The following is a 20,011-nucleotide window of genomic DNA, read 5'->3' as shown; positions in this document are numbered from 1 at the left end:
TTTATAGAGAGGGATGATTTTGTTAGTTCCACTCATATGTTTGAAAGGGTAAGTAAACAGTATAATGTTGAACACGGGCTCTGGGTATGGTTCCTGACCCCCTTACTCCATGGTTAAACTGTAACTGCTATTTCTAAATTGTCTGATACTGATTGTTAAAATTATAACACTGTAAAAAACTGTCTTTTAGAGTGCTTTAAGTTAACACATGAAGCTTATAGGAAAAAGTTTTGTGAGCATAGACACAAGGCAGATGAAAGTGTGTGTGCATATATTGTTGAACTAAGCACTTATTTTCATAGGTGGGTGAGTGGGTGTCAGGTCACCACTTATTAAGGCCTGGCGGACCTTTTGGTGAGGGAACAAGCCCTTAGCAGTTTGCCTGAGGACGTGAGAATCTGGTTAACTGATAGACAATGCAATACTGCAGATGAGTTGGGGAAGAAGTGAGATCTATACCTAGCAAGCATGACATCACTGCACAGGAAAGGGATACCCAGTGCTGCTCATGGGGCTAAGGGAACTCATGGTGGGCAGCCCAGACTGCCCCAACAGAGTCCACCAGTAACAGGGGAAGTCACTAGTCCAATTGCACATCCAGGACCAAAGGTTAAATGCTTTAAATGCAACCAGTGGGTCCATGTAGTATATAGATGTCCATGGAGGCAAGGTGGGGAACAAAAGGTGGGAGAGTCAGTAAGTGGGAATGACAGAATGACAGCAGTAAGTTGTCTGGAGACAACAAGTGTAACAAACTACCCCAAAAGGTTATATCCTATCTTAGTGGATGGAAAGAGACCACTGCTAAGAGAGACACAGCCTCTGACCTAACCATTGTGAAGCCTGCAATGGTTAAAGAGGAGCACTACTTGCTAGGTCAGTCTACTCCAGTTAGAGCTTTAGGAGGGACGCCATTCCAAGTACATTTGGCTAGGGTTCACCTTGACTGGGAGGATGAAAAAGGAAACAAGCAATAGGTGTGTTTGAGGATATCCCTGCAGATATCCCGATAGGGAATGCTTTTGATAAAGCAGTACCTTGTGTGCATGCAGTTACATGCAGTCAAGCTTGAAGACAAGCATGTGGGTCTGGTAGCCTGGGGGAGACCCAGACAGACTGCACACTTGCAGCCAGGACTGGTGAGGTGGTTGCTTCAGGGAGGGAGCTACCCAGTAGCAGTGAGACTGAAGGTGAGCCACAGCTGCTTGTGGTTACTAATGTTCCCTTGGACAGAGTGACTGCAAGGGCAGAGGTGAGTAGTAGTACCCAGGCTGACAGTGAGGCACTGCTGTCAGAGGATGCCAGACTTCCTGTGGAAGAGGAGCTGGGAAGGGTTACAAAGAGAGGGTTGGGACAGGCTCAGCTCTCAGACCATAAATTACAAGGCCTGAGAGAGGTAGCCAGTGAGGCACCTGATTCTCAAGGGAAAATGGAATCTGTATACTGGGACAAAGGGTTACTGTATAGAGACGGGATCCCGAAGGGAGGGCTAGAGGGTGAGAGAATACAGCTGTTGGTACTGCCCAGAGCCCACCATCTGGCACTCCTAACGATAGCCCATAATATTCCCTTTGCAAGTCATATAGGCATAAAGTGTACCAAGAGATGAATTATGCAGAACTTTTATTGGCCTAGGATTCTAGAGATGTAACAGGGTACTGCAGGACCTATGAGCAGTGCCAAAAGGTAGGCAAGGCATCAGACAAGGTGAAAGTTCCTTTGATGCCTCTGTCTGTGATTAAGGAGCCATTTCAAAGGGTAGCTATGGATATTGTGGGGCCTCTGAGTACCCCAGCTCCACAGGGAAGAAGCATATCCTAATGGTAGTAGATTATGCTAAAAGATACCCTGAGGCAGTGGCACTGTCCTCCATTGATGCAGAAAAGGTGGAAAATGCTTGGTTAGAGATTTTCAGCAAGGTAGGTTTCCCAAAAGAAATACTGACCGTCAGAGGTGCCAATTTCATGTCAGACCTGCTGGCTTGACTGTGGAAGTACTGTGGGATGAAGCACCTAAAGACCACCCCCTACCATCCCAGACTAATGGTCTTGTTGAGAGGTAAACCCTACACTCAAGATGATGTTATGGGCATTTGTAGACCAGTTTAAGAGGGAGTGGGACAAATATTTGCTTCATCTGTTGTTTGCTTACAGAGAGGTTCCCCAGGAATGTACAGGTTTTTCACCTTTTGAGTTGCTGTATAGGCATAGGGTGAGGGGATCTCTAGATTTGTTTCGAGATGAGTGGGAGGGTGAGTGTGAATCCCACAAGGAGTCTGTTGTGGCATATGTCCTAAACCTCAGGACAAGGCTCAGGGAAATCATGGGTTTTCTGCACATGTGCTTAAACCAATGTAATCTGTATTCTTTGATCTTTTCTGCAATTGGAGCTACTTTGCTCTTATGCCCTCAATTCTTAGTCTGTCCCATAGTGTACATCCTACCACCATTCTCAGGCACTTAATTTCCATCACCTCTAGCTTCCTCTTCTGCTCTGCCTTTGCTGCTCATGTTTCTGTACCATACAGTAGTACTGGTCACACCATTTTTTTGTACATATTACTTTTTAACTTTTTTGCATTCTTCTGTCATACACTAAAACAAACACTCTGTGCCAGTTGGCTGCATTCCATCTGATTCTAGCTTTGACCTCTTCATTTAGACTCCCCTTCTCCTCAACCACTCTTCCCAGATACCTGAAGCTATTAACCTGTTCCACTATCTTCCCTTCTATCTCAATTCTTAGCTTCTTCTGATTTCCCCAGTTTGCTGCCATTACTGCTGTCTTATATATACTTAGGTTCATCCCATGTGTATTCAATTTTGCATTCCATTCCCCTATCCTTTGCTGAAATTCTTGTTCAGAGTTTGCTTCTAATGCCATATCATATGCATACAGCAACTTTGTTGTTCTGTCCCCTCTGACCTGTTTGCTAATGTACACACACACACACACACACATATATATATATATATATATATATATATATATATGTGTGTGTGTATACACAATATGCATATATATGTATATATATATATATATATATATATATATATATATATATATATATATATATGGGTTCCTATTGGAACATCGGATTTACAATTGTTCGAATCACTAAAGGTTGACCATAAATGATCGAACAATTGAAAATTTGAACTGTTCAAAACAAGATAAAAAAGAAAAGAAAAAGTAAAGGGTGTAGGCAGGGGTGCAAGCCCCCCTGCACCCCCCGCTACATAAATATACCAACTCCAAGATCGCGCTACAGTGTAGGAAAGGAAAATCTTCCCTTTCCACACCGAAGTTCGTAGTTCACTAAAGGGCGATCTCGGAGTTTTTATATATATATATATATATATATATATATATATATATATATATATATATATATATATATATATATATATATATATATATATATATATATATATATATATATATATATACATATATATATATATATCTGTAGTATATAGACACACACACACACACACACACACACACACACACACACACACATACCTGTTTACATATACATGTATATAACAACACATGCAAAGAGACATACATACACGCACACAGTCACACACTCACACAAACACACACACACGTTACAGGTATCAGAACCTGAAGAAAACTAATTTGTGCTCAAAACTGAGGCAGTTATACCTTAATTAAAATTAAAGTACACTACACAGAAAAAAAAAACTCCTGGGAAGGTTTTATGACTGTATTTAATAGCCAATACTGGACACTCACCTGTAAACAAATTAATTAATTAATTCATATTAGAACTGCATTTCTGATTAAAAAAGAACAGTGCCGCATAGCCAATGTCTGGTTTCCATGCAGAGTTAACCGAGCGGAGGTGTGCAGTGTTGTACCTTCAATCCAGTGACACTGGACATGACACAAGGTCCTCTATTATGTTTGGAAACAGTGGCCCATGTGGTTGGCATATTTCCATAGCAACAGCAGAACAATGTTAATAGAAGGATCATTTTTGTCTTGATATTTCCAAATGTCTGAATGGAAATGTGATTCTTTCATTAAGATGAACAGCTTGCACAGGCAGTGAATCAAGTACTCTTGACAACCAACAGCTTTTTTTTCTGTACCTCATGTGGTGCTGTGTTATTTTGTAATTTTAAATTCTAAATGGTTTCCAAGCATTTATGTGAAATATACTGCAAATGTCCTGCTTTTCATAAGCAAAGGACAGCTGTTTTGCTCTAAGTGAGAGCTAGATTTATTATGTTATCATTCATGTTCATGAATTTGGGTCTAAAACCTAACTTAGCAAATGTCAAAACTATCTTTGTATGCATTTGATAGATACAGCAGACACAGGTTTGAGTTCCATGACCACATAACTATGTTACAGCTCTGAAGCAGTCATTTAATACTGTTGATATTCTTGTTTTCACCTTGAAAACATATACACTGTTTACAGGATTGTCAGAGCAAAACAGAAACCTCTGTCAGCAGCTCAGTGGTTTAAAGCAATGACTTCCAAATGTGCTGTATTATTCTCAAAAGAGTTTGATTCTCACAATCTTTACCTGTATGCTGTCTGACAGACCAAATCATTAGACCACAGTAAAGCTCTTTTGCCACTCTGAAAATAACATTGATTTGCTTGAAGACTTGTCAACTGAATAAAGTGGATTGTTGCACTGAAATGGATAGTCACTGTAATTTACAGTTTGCTCTGAATTTATAACAATTGCACTTGGACTGAAAAATGCAAAGTATTGTTGTGTTTCTGATTCTTTCTCCATTCCAAATTAAATGTAAACACTTTCAGATCTGAACCATGATTTCCCTTTTTATGCTCAGTCTATGAGTAATTACTTGACATTAATTTCAGAAGAGAAATGGTATTAAGTAGAAAAAACAAGAATACGAGAACTTGTGAGTTAAGAAAGTATAAACCATCATACATCCAATGATAGTGAGTCACATTCATATCCTGTTGTGATCCCTGAACAGCTGCTGCCATCCATAGAGTTTAAAAGGCAAGCAGGAAACAAAAGTAAATTGTTAGGTCTTTTTTCCATATCTCACACACACTCACACAGACACAGACACACATACACACACACACACACACACACACACACACACACACACACACACACACACACACACACACGCACATGCACACGCACACTCACACTCGTGCACACACACACACACACACAGACACACACACACACACACGCGCACACACACACACAGACACACACACACACACACACACACACACACACACACATATGCACTCACATACTCACCTGGGTTTTCGATTACTGGCAAAGGCTCTTACCTCCCCCATAGTGCCTTTTTTAGGCAAGACTCAAAAGACAAACCCACCCCCATAGACAACACAAAGAAAAAAAAAACTAAGGGTAATGCTGCTCAATGCCAGAAGTCTAAACCTCAAGATGCATGCACTCGAGACTCTCCGCAGTATGGAAAATATCGATATCTGTGCAGTAACAGAAACCTGGTTCAAGGCTCCCGAGAGCACCCCAGCGCTAACAGGTTATACTTTATACCATGCTTTCCGGCCCCAGAACTCGTACCGAACCACAAAAGGAGGGGGGAGTATCCATATTTATCAAAGATACCCACACCTCCAGGTTAGTGGCACTGCACGAAGCATCAGAGACCATCCATGTGCAACTAACAGTGGGAAAAACTGCCTTTCAGTTTGTAGCCTGCTACAGACCACCCTCCCAAACACAGGAACCTCACTCGGCTTTCCTGAGAAAACTGGAGAATATGAAGGTCTCTCCAAACACTATTATATTGGGTGACTTGAACTACCCAAACATCGATTGGGAAAACTACTCAAGCCCAAACACCCTTGCCCAACGGTTCCTAGAATTTATAAACTCAAATGCTATGGAACAACTGGTCACCACTCCCACAAGAGGGGAAAACATATTGGATCTGGTCATCACCAACATGGGGTCTCTATGTTCCACACCAGAGGTATAATCCTCATTGGTAAGATCAGACCATAAACAAATCTCACTGGACATCCATATTCCATCCCCACCCCTAGCCAAGGAAACCATGGTGAAGAACTTCTCAAAAGCAAACTTCACACTTCTCAAAACTGAGGTGGAATCCTTCAAAGCCCCCGGGCCAGTGGAAAATATGGCCCAAAATGCAGAATCCTTTACAAAAGCATTCTATGGACACCTACAGGAATGCATGGAGCATGCTATCCCAAATAAAACCAAGACTCACTCCTCCAAAGACAGGAGACCTGCCTGGTAGACCCCGGCCATAAATAAGCTATACAACAGAAGGAGAAAGCTACTACATGACAGAGCAAAATCCCAAAAAGGGAAGGCGTCACTGATCAGTACTAGCAAGAAACTACAATCCCTCATAAAATCAGCTAAGGCCAGCTTCGAAAGAAAAATTGCACAAGACACTAAAGATAATCACAAGGCCTTCTTTAGTTATGTCAGAAACCTGGGAGGCAACTCCCAGATATGCTCTGAGTTAGTGCAAAATGACAAAAAATACACTGAACCCACAGATATTGCCAACATCCTGGCAGAAAGGTTCAGTGCAAACTACCCCCCCCCAAAAAGAGCAAATGTCTATCCCAGCAGGGTGTAGCCTTCCTGAGATCACAGATGCACAGGTGAGAGCTGCCCTCTCCAAAGCAAAAAACACAGCATCAATAGGACCAAACGGTTTCCCGGGCTGCGTCTTACACGAGCTCCAAGAAGAACTAAACCCTCATATAAAGTCACTGTTCAATCTCAGCCTTACTACAGGATATGTATCCAAGGAATGGCGTACCGCAACAGTGGTCCCACTCCACAAAGGTGGTGCCACAACAGACCCTGGAAACTATCGCCCTATAAGCACAACTAGCCTGGTCTGCAAAGCTATGGAGTGTATCATCATGGAAATCATAAACAAAGACATTGGGAACCTCCAGACACTGGATCCTACCCAATTCGGCTTCGTTAAGGGCAGATCTTGCCTCTTGAACCTGGTCGACTTCTTTGAAACAGTTACCAAAGCCATTGATGAAGGGAAGGTAGTCCACACAGCCTACCTGGACCTTGCAAAAGCCTTTGACACAATACCCCACTTGGGCATCATAAATAAGCTCACCAGCTTAAATATCAACCCCTATGTCACAAGATGGGTTGCAAACTGGCTCAGGAATAGAACCCACATGGTCAGAATAGCAGGTGTCATGTCAGACTCTAAACCAATTGCAAGTGGTGTCCCACAAGGATCAGTCCTGGGATGTCTCTTGTTCGGTATATATTTCTCCGAGGTACAGGCTAATACAGGTGGACTATGGCTGACCAAGTTCACAAATGACTGCAAACTGGGTGGTGTAATCGACTCTCTGGCTGACACAAGCATCCTCCAAAAGGGTCTCACAGAGACGGATAACTGGTGCCAGAGCCATGGCCTAAAGCTAAATGCCAAAAAGTGCATAGTCATCCCCTTTGGGAAAAACAAAGTGCCCACAAATTACCACATAGGTGGTAATCCATTAAGTACAGAAAAAGTAATTAGGGACTTGGGGACCCAAGTAGATAGCAATCTCTCCTTTGACAATCACATTGCCAAAGTGGTTAGAAAGACCTTCTATATAGCCCACCTTATCATGAAAGGGTTCACATCCAGATCAAGAGAGGTCATTGTGCCCCTCTACTCATCTCTTATCAGGCCCATAATTGAGTACAATGCCCCATTTGGGATGTACCTTACCCGACACCTTCAGCAACTGAAAAGACCCCAAAAGTATCTCACCAAGAGGATCAAGGGGCTCAAACAGATGCCCTATGCAGTTCGGCTAAAGAAACTCCAGCTCTACTCAGTTGCGTACCATGTACTCAGAGGCGATCTGTGTCTGACGTATAAAGCCATGTCCAACCCAGAATTAATGGACATGCTTCACCTCAGGAAATCCAAATCCCTTAGAGCTACACGCTCCAGGGACTTGAACCTCAGCACAGAAATAAATAGGACATGCTCGAGGGACAGATTCATATCCCAGAGGCTCCCCTCACTCTGGAACAAAATCCCAATCCATGTTAGGCAAGCCCCTCACTGACTCTCTTCAAGAGAAATCTTGATGAGTGGATGGGAGATCGTAAGTTTACCCCTGGGATCTCTTCTGTGTCCCTGCTTGACAGAGGTACAGTAAACTAACCTTAAAAGGGCTACCTTCTGTGACCTACTATACAGAGGCACAGTCAACTAATCTAAAAGGGTGGCGAAAGCCAAACACACTTTGGCTAGGCTTATAAATGCCCTAGGGCAGATAGCCTAGTATCAACCTATGTACACACACACACACACACACACACACACACACACACACACACACACACACACACACACACACACACACACACACACACACACATACACACTTCAACACAGCTATTGACAATTTAGAGTCTCAGTTTTGCTTGACACATCTCTTTGGAATGTGTAAGGAAAACAGAGTACCAAAAAAATTCCATGTGAATAGAAGGAGCACATACAGACTCCTCACAGAAACCAGCCCAGTCATGAAAGAAACCAGAAAACCTCTTGATTTGAGGTTAACAGTGTTGCACACATTACCACAATGCCACCTCTAAACCATCAGGGTTGTAGTAAATCAGATACTGTGGTATATATTGGAGAAGTGAGGCGGAATTCAGGGATTGAAATGTAATAAGCTATATATGGAGCACTGCTTGCAGTACTGGAGACCTTATAGGTAAAGGGCGATTGCAATGCTGGAAATAGTACAGAGGAATGTAATTAGAGTACAGAGACAATTGGAGGGTATGTCCTAAGAGAGAATAACAAAACCTAATCTATTTTCAATGAAAGCAAAGAGAAAAGAAGACAAGATATTAGTTTACAAAAGACTAAAAGAATTCACACTTGAATAAACTGGCAGCACTGGAAGGAAAGAGGGCATGACCAGCATGTCAAAGGGGCACAGTTTAATATAGCTATGAGAAAATATTTTTCATGGAGGTGGTGGTGAACAGTCATAATTATATGATGGAGTTGGTTGTGGAAGGTAAGACAATCAGCTCCTTTAAATCAACCTGGGATTCCTGAAGGGATAGGACAGTAGAAGGAGAGGCTGTCTAAGGTTAGCTACCTGCAACGCTTGGGCAGAATGAAGAAACTTCAAGTCTCCTTCTGCCCACTTATTCATGCTATATTGTGTTACAAAAAACAGATTTGATAAACACGTTGCAAATTACGTTAAGAGTTGTTTCATTGCAGAGTGCAAAGGAGCTGTGTTGCTGCATTTTCTCTTTTATAACTTGTGTCTAATTATGTAAAAATGGCAGGACTAAAACAGGTGTGTAGTATAGTTCACAGTGTCATTAATCTCATTGTCAGAAGCATTATGTGAGGTTTGCTCGCAGTCCGCGGGATGCTTGCGTAAGATTCTCTCATGCAAACTGCAGAACATGTTTTGATATTTTACAGTAAGTAGGTAAACAAGAAAAAAGTCTGTTGAGGCAGGACTGGCCTTCACTGCAGCCTGAGCTGCACAAGTAGGTATATGTCCAGAGCAGGTTCACCTCCATTGTCTCCTCCCTAACTCACTACCTACAATGACTGCATCCCCAGTGCTTCTAATGACCATGCTCCTTGTGTCCCCTCATTTCTTCTGCCCACTCTAGTCACGCATATACTCCACTGAAGTTGTGATGCTGAGCTCAGATAAGTATTTATGCAGAAGGAATTATGTTTTCTAAGTAATCTAGAGCAGGATTTTATTTTATCTTTTATGTTATTTTATTTATGGTATGTGGCCAAAAAAAAGCTATTTCAGCAATGGCCTTTACTACATAGATAATAATTATATAAATCTGTATATAGTATTCAGTTGACAGTGTTAGCATACAAATTATCTTATGTACATTTACAGTTCATTTTACTTTTCTTAGTTGATTATCAAAGTGTTTGCACAAGAAGACAGACCTGGAAACTCCTAATGAGTTGTTGTTTGTCTTTCGGCTTTTTCCTGATAAGGGGTCGCCACAGTGGAACTCCGGTCCACTAATGATTGGCAGTAGATTTTTACGAAATGCCGAGGTGCCAGCTCAATGCCCAACCTTCAACGAAGGCACGCCCATTTATGCACGCATGTCTTTCGAACGCTACCCAACCGCGGGGAGGACATGCAGACTCCACACAGAAGGCACTCCCAAGCCAAGCCGAGAATCAAACAGGAGAACCTCTTGCTGTGAAGTGACAATGCTACCGCCGTACCACTGCAACATACCAGAAACTTCTAACTTCTAATGAGTATGAAAGATTATATGGTAATGCAGTTTTTGCTAAGGATCTTTCACATGACAGTCATCACTGGGTATTTCTGTCACTTGTCCATTGGTCTGAGGGTGGTATAGACCAGGCATATGTCTGACTTCCTACTCATGCACCATTTTTTTTTTAATTCCTGACTTGTATACAGCAGGTAATCGTCACTTAGGGGAATATCAAGTGTTCCCTTTCTCCTGAACATAGATTTTAATGCAGGTGTCATTTGATTATTTAAGGTCATTTTGTATAATGATTCACACACATATAGCATATGTGACTTCTTTAAACTACTACTGAGTATGCTATCAATTCTTCTTTTATAATGTTGTTATGGTGAGAATAGGGGATGGTACAACTCTCTGCACTGCTTATCTGTCTGAAATGAAACTCCAGACTCAAACATCACAGCTGGTGCTCTTCCTTTGCAATTTGAGTAACAGTTGTAATTCACAATCCCTTAAGCATTTGTCTTCTTCGTAAGTCGGGAGCTATTACCAGCTTTTGACTGATAAGTGTTGGACTTAGCTTACGTCTTCTATGAAAGAAAACTAAGATTAATTTATCTCCTTACTCAGGATTTTTGTTCAGACCATCCTTTCATTGTAATATCTACAGTAGCTATATCTGTAACTCAGAATCAGTATACCTTTGAAATGTATTTACTTTCTCATTCATTCTTGATAACTGTAACACTAACAAAAGAATCTATAGCCCTTCTTCTAACAAATCTTCATACTTCGCTGGTAAATACATTGAATTCTACTCAACATATATGCTATCCTTGGTTCATATTTCACTTTCAAATCATACTTCTCTTAATTAAATAACATCTTCAGTCATGCAAGTACCCTCTACAAGGACATTATGAATATGTATTTGCAAGAGTATGTGACCTTTTTCCAACTTAACATCTTTATTATGCCCAGATTGTGGAATTTCTGACATCCATACACTATTGATAACAGTTCCTTTTCTACCTGTGTATATCTGCTTTGCACAGCTGTAAATGTTTTTGACTCAGCAGCAACTTTTCTACATCCCTGCAAGACCACAGCTCCTACATCATTCTAGCTGGTATTTTCTTGCAGCACAGCTGACATATTCATATCACAGTACTTCATTGTTAGATTATCTGCAACTAGTTTCTTAACTAATTAAATTTTTTCTAATTTATAGCTATTTTCCCACGCTACATGTTGCTCTCACACCTTTCTCAGAGGCATAGTTCTTTTAACCGTATTAGATAAAAACTTTGTAAGATACTGCTTTATTCATGGACACTTCTGTAATGCCCATTGCTTTTTGACCTTGGCATTGGCACAACTCCAGACCTGACACTCTATTACACTTGCTGTTAGTTAGGGTTACATGTTGCTGTCTCAAGCTATTTAGCAGCTATTATGCACTCTTATTTGTGTCTGACACCAAACTAAGCAATTATCTTTTTCAATTGTAAGCAATGGATAATATTCCTTTCTAGTCACTCTATTCAGATCTTATGGATCAATACAATTGTAATTTTTTCCTCCTTTACACCAGTGACCATACTATTCACTTATTCTGTTGGCATTAATTGCTTCTTAATGACAAGCTGAGGTCTCTGTTCTTCTCGTTTCCTGTTTGTTGTTCTTCTCAGTGCCACAAGAATATTTTTAGAAACATGAGTCATTGGCACAGCATCAGGTTTTATTTGTATGTGACATTCTTCTGAAAAGCTTTCTAAGCTTGTGTCCAATTCTGTTTCAGAAAGCGATAAAGCCCTAAATGTGGCCCAGATGACCTAAGCTTGAATACCAGCCTGGTTGCTGGAAGAGCCAGATACAGGAAGGATGGAAATAAGTGGCTGATGAAATCTCACCCATACTGCAGGGATGAACTGTTGGCTCTGATTAGCTGATCCCAACAAGGAAGCAGATGCTAACAAGGCAATGAGCATAGCCAGTATCAGGGATGTGGGCTTATTGTCATCAAGCTGGTGATGGTAGCCCTCATTAGCATGTGTGAACAGAACAGCATTGATGCTATTCTTGATGCTGTGTGTAGAAGCATGCGTGCACAAGTAGGGGTGTAGTAGACTCTCACGGTGCTGCAAGCTCTCTCACCAGCCAGCAGGAGGCAGGTTTCAAGCTCAAAGTTTTGATGCTTACTTGGATGATGTCTTCTTTGAGCAGCTTACACCATATGGGGAGCAAATAAACAATTCCATCAAATGGGCAGCAAACAGCTGTCTCTCTATGGGGAACAAATGGGTCAATTGGTCTCAAAAGAGGACTGATGGTTAGCAGATAGCAGGTACACACAAAAGTCCCTACTATTGTGAACAAATCAGTACAGCCATGCAAGGTATCATTGCTATAGCTCTGCATGGTATCTGACATGTCTGTGTAACTCTGGTGATTAGTTTTAAACACATGCAATCTTTATATTAACATTTGTAATATTTTACCATTCCAGGATTCTCACAAACCACAAAATCCCAGATATTTGTAGAGTTCACTTTTTTGACTAACTGTATTTGAAAAAAAAAGCTTGTATATTAGATGTTTACACTTAGGTGTCAGAAGGATTGACCTAATAGTGCCACATGGTGACCAAAATAGAGTAACAATGTACACAAAGGTTTCTCTTTAAACCAGTCTTGTTCCAGCAGTTTAAAAGTATTTTCCGACAAAATATCACATTGTATATGTGATTTAGCTCAATCCCACATCTATTAATTTTCAGTGTCTGTTTCCAACAGTCTACTTTGCATTCTTTACTCAATGTCTCTGATGACTTTGAATATTTCATTGTATCAGAACTTTTCATTTCCATGGGTTCCACAAACAGTTAATTTTCCTATTTCTGTTCAATAAAATGCAAATTTTGAGCACACTTTTTTTCATGTTATGCATTTGAAAGAAATCTCTGCAGTCTTGATTAAAAGCTGGTAAGTGCCTCCTCCCATGTTTACAGCCGCACTTACTGCAAGCATGAGTGAAAGTGACATAGTGTTTTCTATGGCCTCCATCCTGAATCCTCACGGCTCTCTTTTTCATACTTATTGGTATTACAACATATCCAGTCCTTATGTTGGATTTTGCCTTACTCAAGTCCTTCTCATCTGTTAATTCTTTGAAGTATGCACTAGTCATTTTACTTGCTACCTGCATATCTACAACTTTTGGCAAGGTCAGCTCTGTTTCTGTTTATAGTCTGCCCCTTCTTTCTTCATTTCTTATACTACAAATGATTTTGCCATTTTATTAGAGAATCATGCACACTACCAAACTCATAGTCCTTAAATGTGTTCTTAAAGTCAGCAGCATCAGCATGTTTAGTCTCTGTTAGAACGTGTTCTCTTGTAAAGAATAAAAGTCTTACAAATTGAAAATTATATTTGTGCTGACAACAATTACTAAAATGTATTTCTAAGTGTTGCTATTTTGTTTTTCTTCTACTCAATAAAAGTATAAGAATTAACTGCCTCTATGGCTTCTTTCCTGAATTTAGCACAATGAATATTTTCAGACTTTTCAGCTAATCTAACTATAGTGAGGGCCTGTGTTGTGTTGTCAGCCTTTTAGTATGTTGTTTTTTGGACTAGTCAGGCTTTGGTTTGTTATTTCAGGTGCATTTTCACCTGCTGTTTTTTTGACACAGTATCTCTTTTTCTTTCCAGCAGAGGCATATATTACCATGAGTAGTCTCAGAAGCTCATCTTTGTTGCTGAAAGATCGGTAGGATATGTGTTCTATTCCCATACCAGTTAGTTGGATTAATTTTTTTAATACTGACACTGCGATGCAGTATAAAGGGGGTGCTGCACTTCTGAATGTCCTATTCTTCATATGAAATGTTAAAAAGAGGCCCAATCTGCTTTATTTGGTGGTAGCTCAGGTGGTTGTAAAAGATTTCATGGCACTTATCAAAAAAAGAGTAAGGGAAGTTTCCCGGGCACCTGAACAAATTTCCCCTATTCAGTATGAATACCACCTTGGATCTCCACTGAAAAGAGACCATTGGCCTAGTAGGACTAATCTGGTCAATAAAATAAAATAAATAATCTAGCATCCTAGAACCCAAACTACTACCACCCATTCCTGAGTCCAACATGAATCTAAGAATGCACAATAATGACAGAGAACTACTTTCACAATCCAAAAGAAAATATCTGATATTGCAGGCATTTCATACACTCTCGAATTTCTACCCTGATATTAGCCAGCTATAAATGGCTCCCATTGAGTTCCAAGAACTGACTACAATTTGAAAGGAAACATAACTTATATCTTCTCCATGGAACTGACCATAGGGTTCAAAGACCCTTTTAAACCCTGTCAATATTTCATTGGGCAGTAGTCTTTGAGACTGAACATGGAGTCCGGTTGATAAAAAGAAACTTGCTGCATTTTTAATCCATGAGACCACAGTACAGGCTTCACATACTATAATTTTAAAGGCACTAATTTCCAGACAACTGAAAGATAAAATGTTATTAATGGCAAACTGGTAATCAAGGCTCAAAGCATTTCAGAATAACTAGAGTGACTGAATCAGATGATAAGGGCAAGAAATGACAGACATAATACATAGCAACAAATACACAACAGGAGCTGCAAAGGTAAAGCAACTATACCTCTCACTTTCCTCTGGAATTTTGGATAATGCAAAAAAAATGGGGAGTCAAATACCCAATATCGGGGACAATTTGTTTAAATATTAGTATAAATCACTTTAAAAGTTAATGAAACAATATGTTTTATATCAACATGCATTTTCTGAAAAAAGTTTCATTAACATGCATTTTCTGAACAGTATATTGAACACTAAGAAGTATGTCTGCCACTACTGACTGACTATAATCCTCTGTAATTTACCAGAAAAATCAAAAATTTTATGACAGACAAGGCAAAAATACATGGCAATACCAAGGGCATTCTAAAACATCATTGATAGCTGAGAGGCATGGAAACAATATGACTGGTATGTCATTCCCCAAGCTCAATATATAAATACTCCAAAAACAAGGCATACAAGCTACAATTATAAAACAAAACAAAACAAGATGTATCTCTAGCCAATAATAATCCAGAAACAAAGCCAAAGAAATATACACCAAAATAAAACACCTTTCCACATTAACTGTCACATTATACCAAATAATTGTCAGAAAGAAGCAGTCTTACTCAGTCTTATATTTACTGATGTTATGATTTCTCCTTCTGTCTTTATTGTTAATATTGCTACTACTCACAAATACTAGAAAATATATTATTCTAATCAAAACATTGACTATTCAGTTCATATAAAAAGTGACCTGCTTAACCATTTCTGAAAGGACAAATGAGTGCATATTATTCACAAGATGTCTGAGTCAGTTGCAGTATAAACCCCGTCTTCAGAACTGCACTAGATGGTAACACGTGCATCTGTGTGTTGGTGGGAGGATAGGGTTGCTCAGAACTGGAAACTATAAATATTTGCCAGACATAACTGCATTCTCTTTGATTCATCTACAGAAGGTCATAGGATACTTTGGTAATTAGCCACACAGTTCTAACAAAACATCTATCATCAGGTACTCACTGCAGCACAATTAAAACATATATACCACTGGAATAAGGCCTTTAAACACTTTTCCAAGCTGATATTCATTCATCTAGAAAGTAACTGCTCTGAGAGAGGAGCTCTCATCAAACCCCATATCATAACAAATGGACTCCAGAATGGTGCTTAGGTAAACAGTAAATGGTTTAAGAATGAACAGTAAACTTGATAAAAAATCTGCATCCATCCCTTTGTTGTTTCTTACTGTACTTGGATACAATTGTATCATGTGCCTAACCTTTATAGTTCCTGTACCAGTTCAGAATACTGGTGATTGTCTTATCTGTAAGCATGTAAAATGAAAACATCCTTAAGGTTTAGACTTTTTTTCCTCCCCGTAAAGAAAATTTTCCATAATTATTGGCTTCCTCATATCTGTCCAAACTTCCCTGTGATTATTTATTTTGATTATTTATTTTTAGACCAATAAACCTGCTTTGCACAAGTGCTTCTTTGCAGGGATGACAAGAGCGTACTGTTTGGTTAAGTGGCATGTTCTTTGTAATATGGTAGGCAAATAGAGCCAGACAGAGTCAAACCCACAACTACAGGATGAAGTGTGTTAGAAGCAGCAAGCTACTGGAATTCCCATCCAAAAATCTACATTTTATTTAACATTTGTTAACCAGGAAAGTCTGACTTGGAATGAAGCCAATTTTCAGCGGAGGCCCAGGAAGAAATGCTCCAGATGTATGTAATATGGGAGGAAACCAGATCACCCAGAGGAAATTCACATGAATGCAAGGAGGACATGCAGACTCCACATAGAAGGAACCCCAGCAGATAATTGAACCAGAGAACTTCTTGCTGTGAGTTGACAATGCTACCACTGCACTGTACATCCTTAATCACTACCCTGCTCTGCAGCACCATTATTGTTCAATGCCAGGAGTCATATCCACTTTAGATCTGACCACAGACTTTGATACATATAGAAAATAAGGCTATGGTGACTTCTAGTTTGATACATTTTTATTTTAAACTTTCATTACAAAAATGGTTGTTAAGTCAGTATTTTCCTAACTTCCATCCTAACATTTTCAGCATGGCATCCATGGTTCCCCATCTTATGAAGTACTGCATTGACACTGCATAGATTTACACTGGCTTTTAATTCATCAATCAGTATGAAAAACCAAAGCAACCACTACCTTAGTCCACAAAGTAGGCACGCAAGGAAAATATATTTCAAATCTGTGGTTAACACAGTTAAAATCAGCCAAAGAAATATCTACACCTAGAGGAGAAAATCAGGGTAAAGCCCCCGAAAAATTGGTTAAAATCAGGGATATCTAATAAGCACAAATTATGCATATTCGTGGGTTTGATAAATTTCCAATTACAAGTAGGGCACAGTTAAGTTTTACTTAAAGTTTATTTTATTATAGTGTCTTATATAGTATTACAGGTTAATGAGCCAAGAGGATAATATAGCAATAACCCACGCCTGGGTGTGGGTAATGCTGGATTTACCCACGGTTGGCGTGGTTTGGTCCCGAGGGCGAAGCCCGAGGGACCAAACAAAGCCAACCATGGGTAAATACAGCATTACCCACACCCAGAAGTGGGTTATTGCTATTATACCATGACATTATTTAAGAAAAGAAACTATTGCTTTTCTTAAATAATGGCATAGTATAATGCCTGTTTACTGCCCTTCCACAGATGTCTGGCATCTGCGGCAGTTCTGATGTACTGCACACCTGCGCAGTACATCAGAGCTGTGGGCAAAAGCAACGGAGAAAGCAAGATCTCCGTTGCTTTTTTTTTACTGTTTTCACTATGTTAAATGGGTTTAACATAGCGAGACAGTTATAAAATAAGCAACGGAGATGTCCGTTGCTTATTTTAAAACTGTCTCACTATGTTCAACCCATTTAACATAGCGAAACAGTAAAAAAAGCAACGGAGATCTTGCTTTCTCCGTTGCTTTTTTTTAAAACCTGTCTCGCTATGTTAAATGGGTTTAGCATAGCGAGACAGCTTTAAAATAAGCAACGGAGATCTCCGTTGCTTATTTTAAAGCTGTCTCACTATGTTAAACCCATTTAACATAGCGAGACAGTGTTTTAAAAGTAGAGTTATACTAATGGAAAAATGTTCAGGCGTCGGGACCTTTTTCCATTAGTATAACTCGATTTACAATGTGCACGCTGGCCAATCAGCGTGCACGTTTTGGGGGGGGTCATGGTATAATAACAAATAGTTTTCAGTGGAGGAAAATCAACTGCGTTATCACAGAACTAATGCCTAAACTGACAATATGCCAGGTAAGTGGCAATCTCTTTGGCTGTGCCTCACAGATCCAGGGTCTGGGGCTCATTTCTGGTTTAACTTCTGATCATCAGCTGCATGTAGTTTGCATGGTGTTCATCATTCCTACTGCTCTTCATGAGGTGGCAAAAAAGTACTGAAGATTTTATAGCCTGACTGTTGATTTTCCCTCTTTAAAGCTGGCCAGTCAGTAATAAGAGGAGTTCTGAGGGAGGAATCCCGAGCAGAGTATCTTGTGCAAGACACAAACCATAAATGACTACAGTAGTGAGAAATTTTAACATCTACTGAAATTCTCCCTGCATCTGCATAGGGTTTATCCTCATTCTTTGGTTGTCTTCCAGTTCAAAAAGAAATCTAGTAGATTATTTACACCAAGTTGTCCACATATATTTATATTTTCACTTGTCCTTCTGACCCAGGTCATGACAAGGTCAGAGGACCAGATGACCAGCACATTTATCTGATTAACAAATGTTAAAATAAATAAAATAAATTTGAAGTAGTATAAATGTTGTTGCTCCAAAACAAAATGCCCCCTTTACAACAAGCGAAGGAAAATCACTGCACTATCAGAAAATGTTCTGTACCAAAAATGTTTTATAAAAATGCTTTCAATGAAAAATGCTTCAGTAACCATACTGAGAGGATATGCATTTGTTAGTTTGTCACAAGATTAGAAATGCAAACAGTCATCTGTTGCTTAACTATAGTTCAGTAGCATTTCAGAGAAAACTCCAATTTGAAACTGTAAAAATGTGATTTTTCTCTTCATTGTATCTTGGTAATTGTGCTATATGCAGCTTTAATACATCATAACCACTCTGTGTCAGAAAAAGAACTGATACCTATTCAATACTGAAAATAATAAAGCTGTAAGCCAGTCAAGAATTATTCTGATAGAGCATGCATGAGTGCTGTCTACCTCCCAAGACGAGTTGCTTTAATGAACCCATCTATTACGGCTTCTAAAACTCATATTGTGATCATGTGCAAAGTCTAGTAATTATTAAAAAGAAGCTGCCTACAAAGACAACAGCATTTTGCACTAATGCTGTAGTACAAGGCAAACAGGTTATAAAGTGACATTATTCATTTTGAGAAGATGCATTTGTCTCACAAAATATTGTAATATGAAGGGACATTAAGCTAATGAAGTATGACTGTTCTGGCAAAGAGATGTAAAACAAGTCCATTATGTTAACCTTTTTTCCAAGAGATGTAAAACAAGTCCATTATGTTAACCTTTTTTCCAAGTGCCTAGATTAAAGTAAGAGATTTGTTAATTTTTATGGAAGTAGAGCAGTGAAGTCTTTTAGTTAGGGTTTACATGCCTCCAGCTGATGGAACTCAAGCTCACTAACGTCCTTTCTTGCATTAACCTAGAAACAGTTATACTGGGCTCAGTATGTTACTCCAGATCACAAAATAAGCCAAAGCCTGCAGTCCTCTCTCACATTCACCTGAAAAAAAATAATATGGGGCTCAGTATGGCACTTCAGGTCATAAAATAAGCCAAAGGCTGCAGTGCTGTCTCAGATTCACCTGAAATTGTCATACGAGGCTCAGTATGTCACTCCAGGTCCTACAATAAACCAAAGGAGAGAAAGTACATAAAATGATCTAGAGAAATTACACAGTTAGGGCTAATGGTGTTCTGTCCACTATATGGTCCTACCTTAATAGTACATGCTGTAAATAATACCACTAGCATTTATAATTGTAAACATCATACAAATGTTTTGTCTCAACATTGTTACTGTATTATGTGTAATTGAGTGAATGCTTTAGTCTATGTATAATT

The sequence above is a fragment of the Protopterus annectens genome, chromosome 12.part0, assembly GCF_019279795.1.
Source record: "Protopterus annectens isolate FY-2018-M chromosome 12.part0, PAN1.0, whole genome shotgun sequence".
NCBI lineage: Eukaryota > Metazoa > Chordata > Ceratodontiformes > Protopteridae > Protopterus > Protopterus annectens.
Note: the sequence above shows the minus strand (reverse complement) of the source record.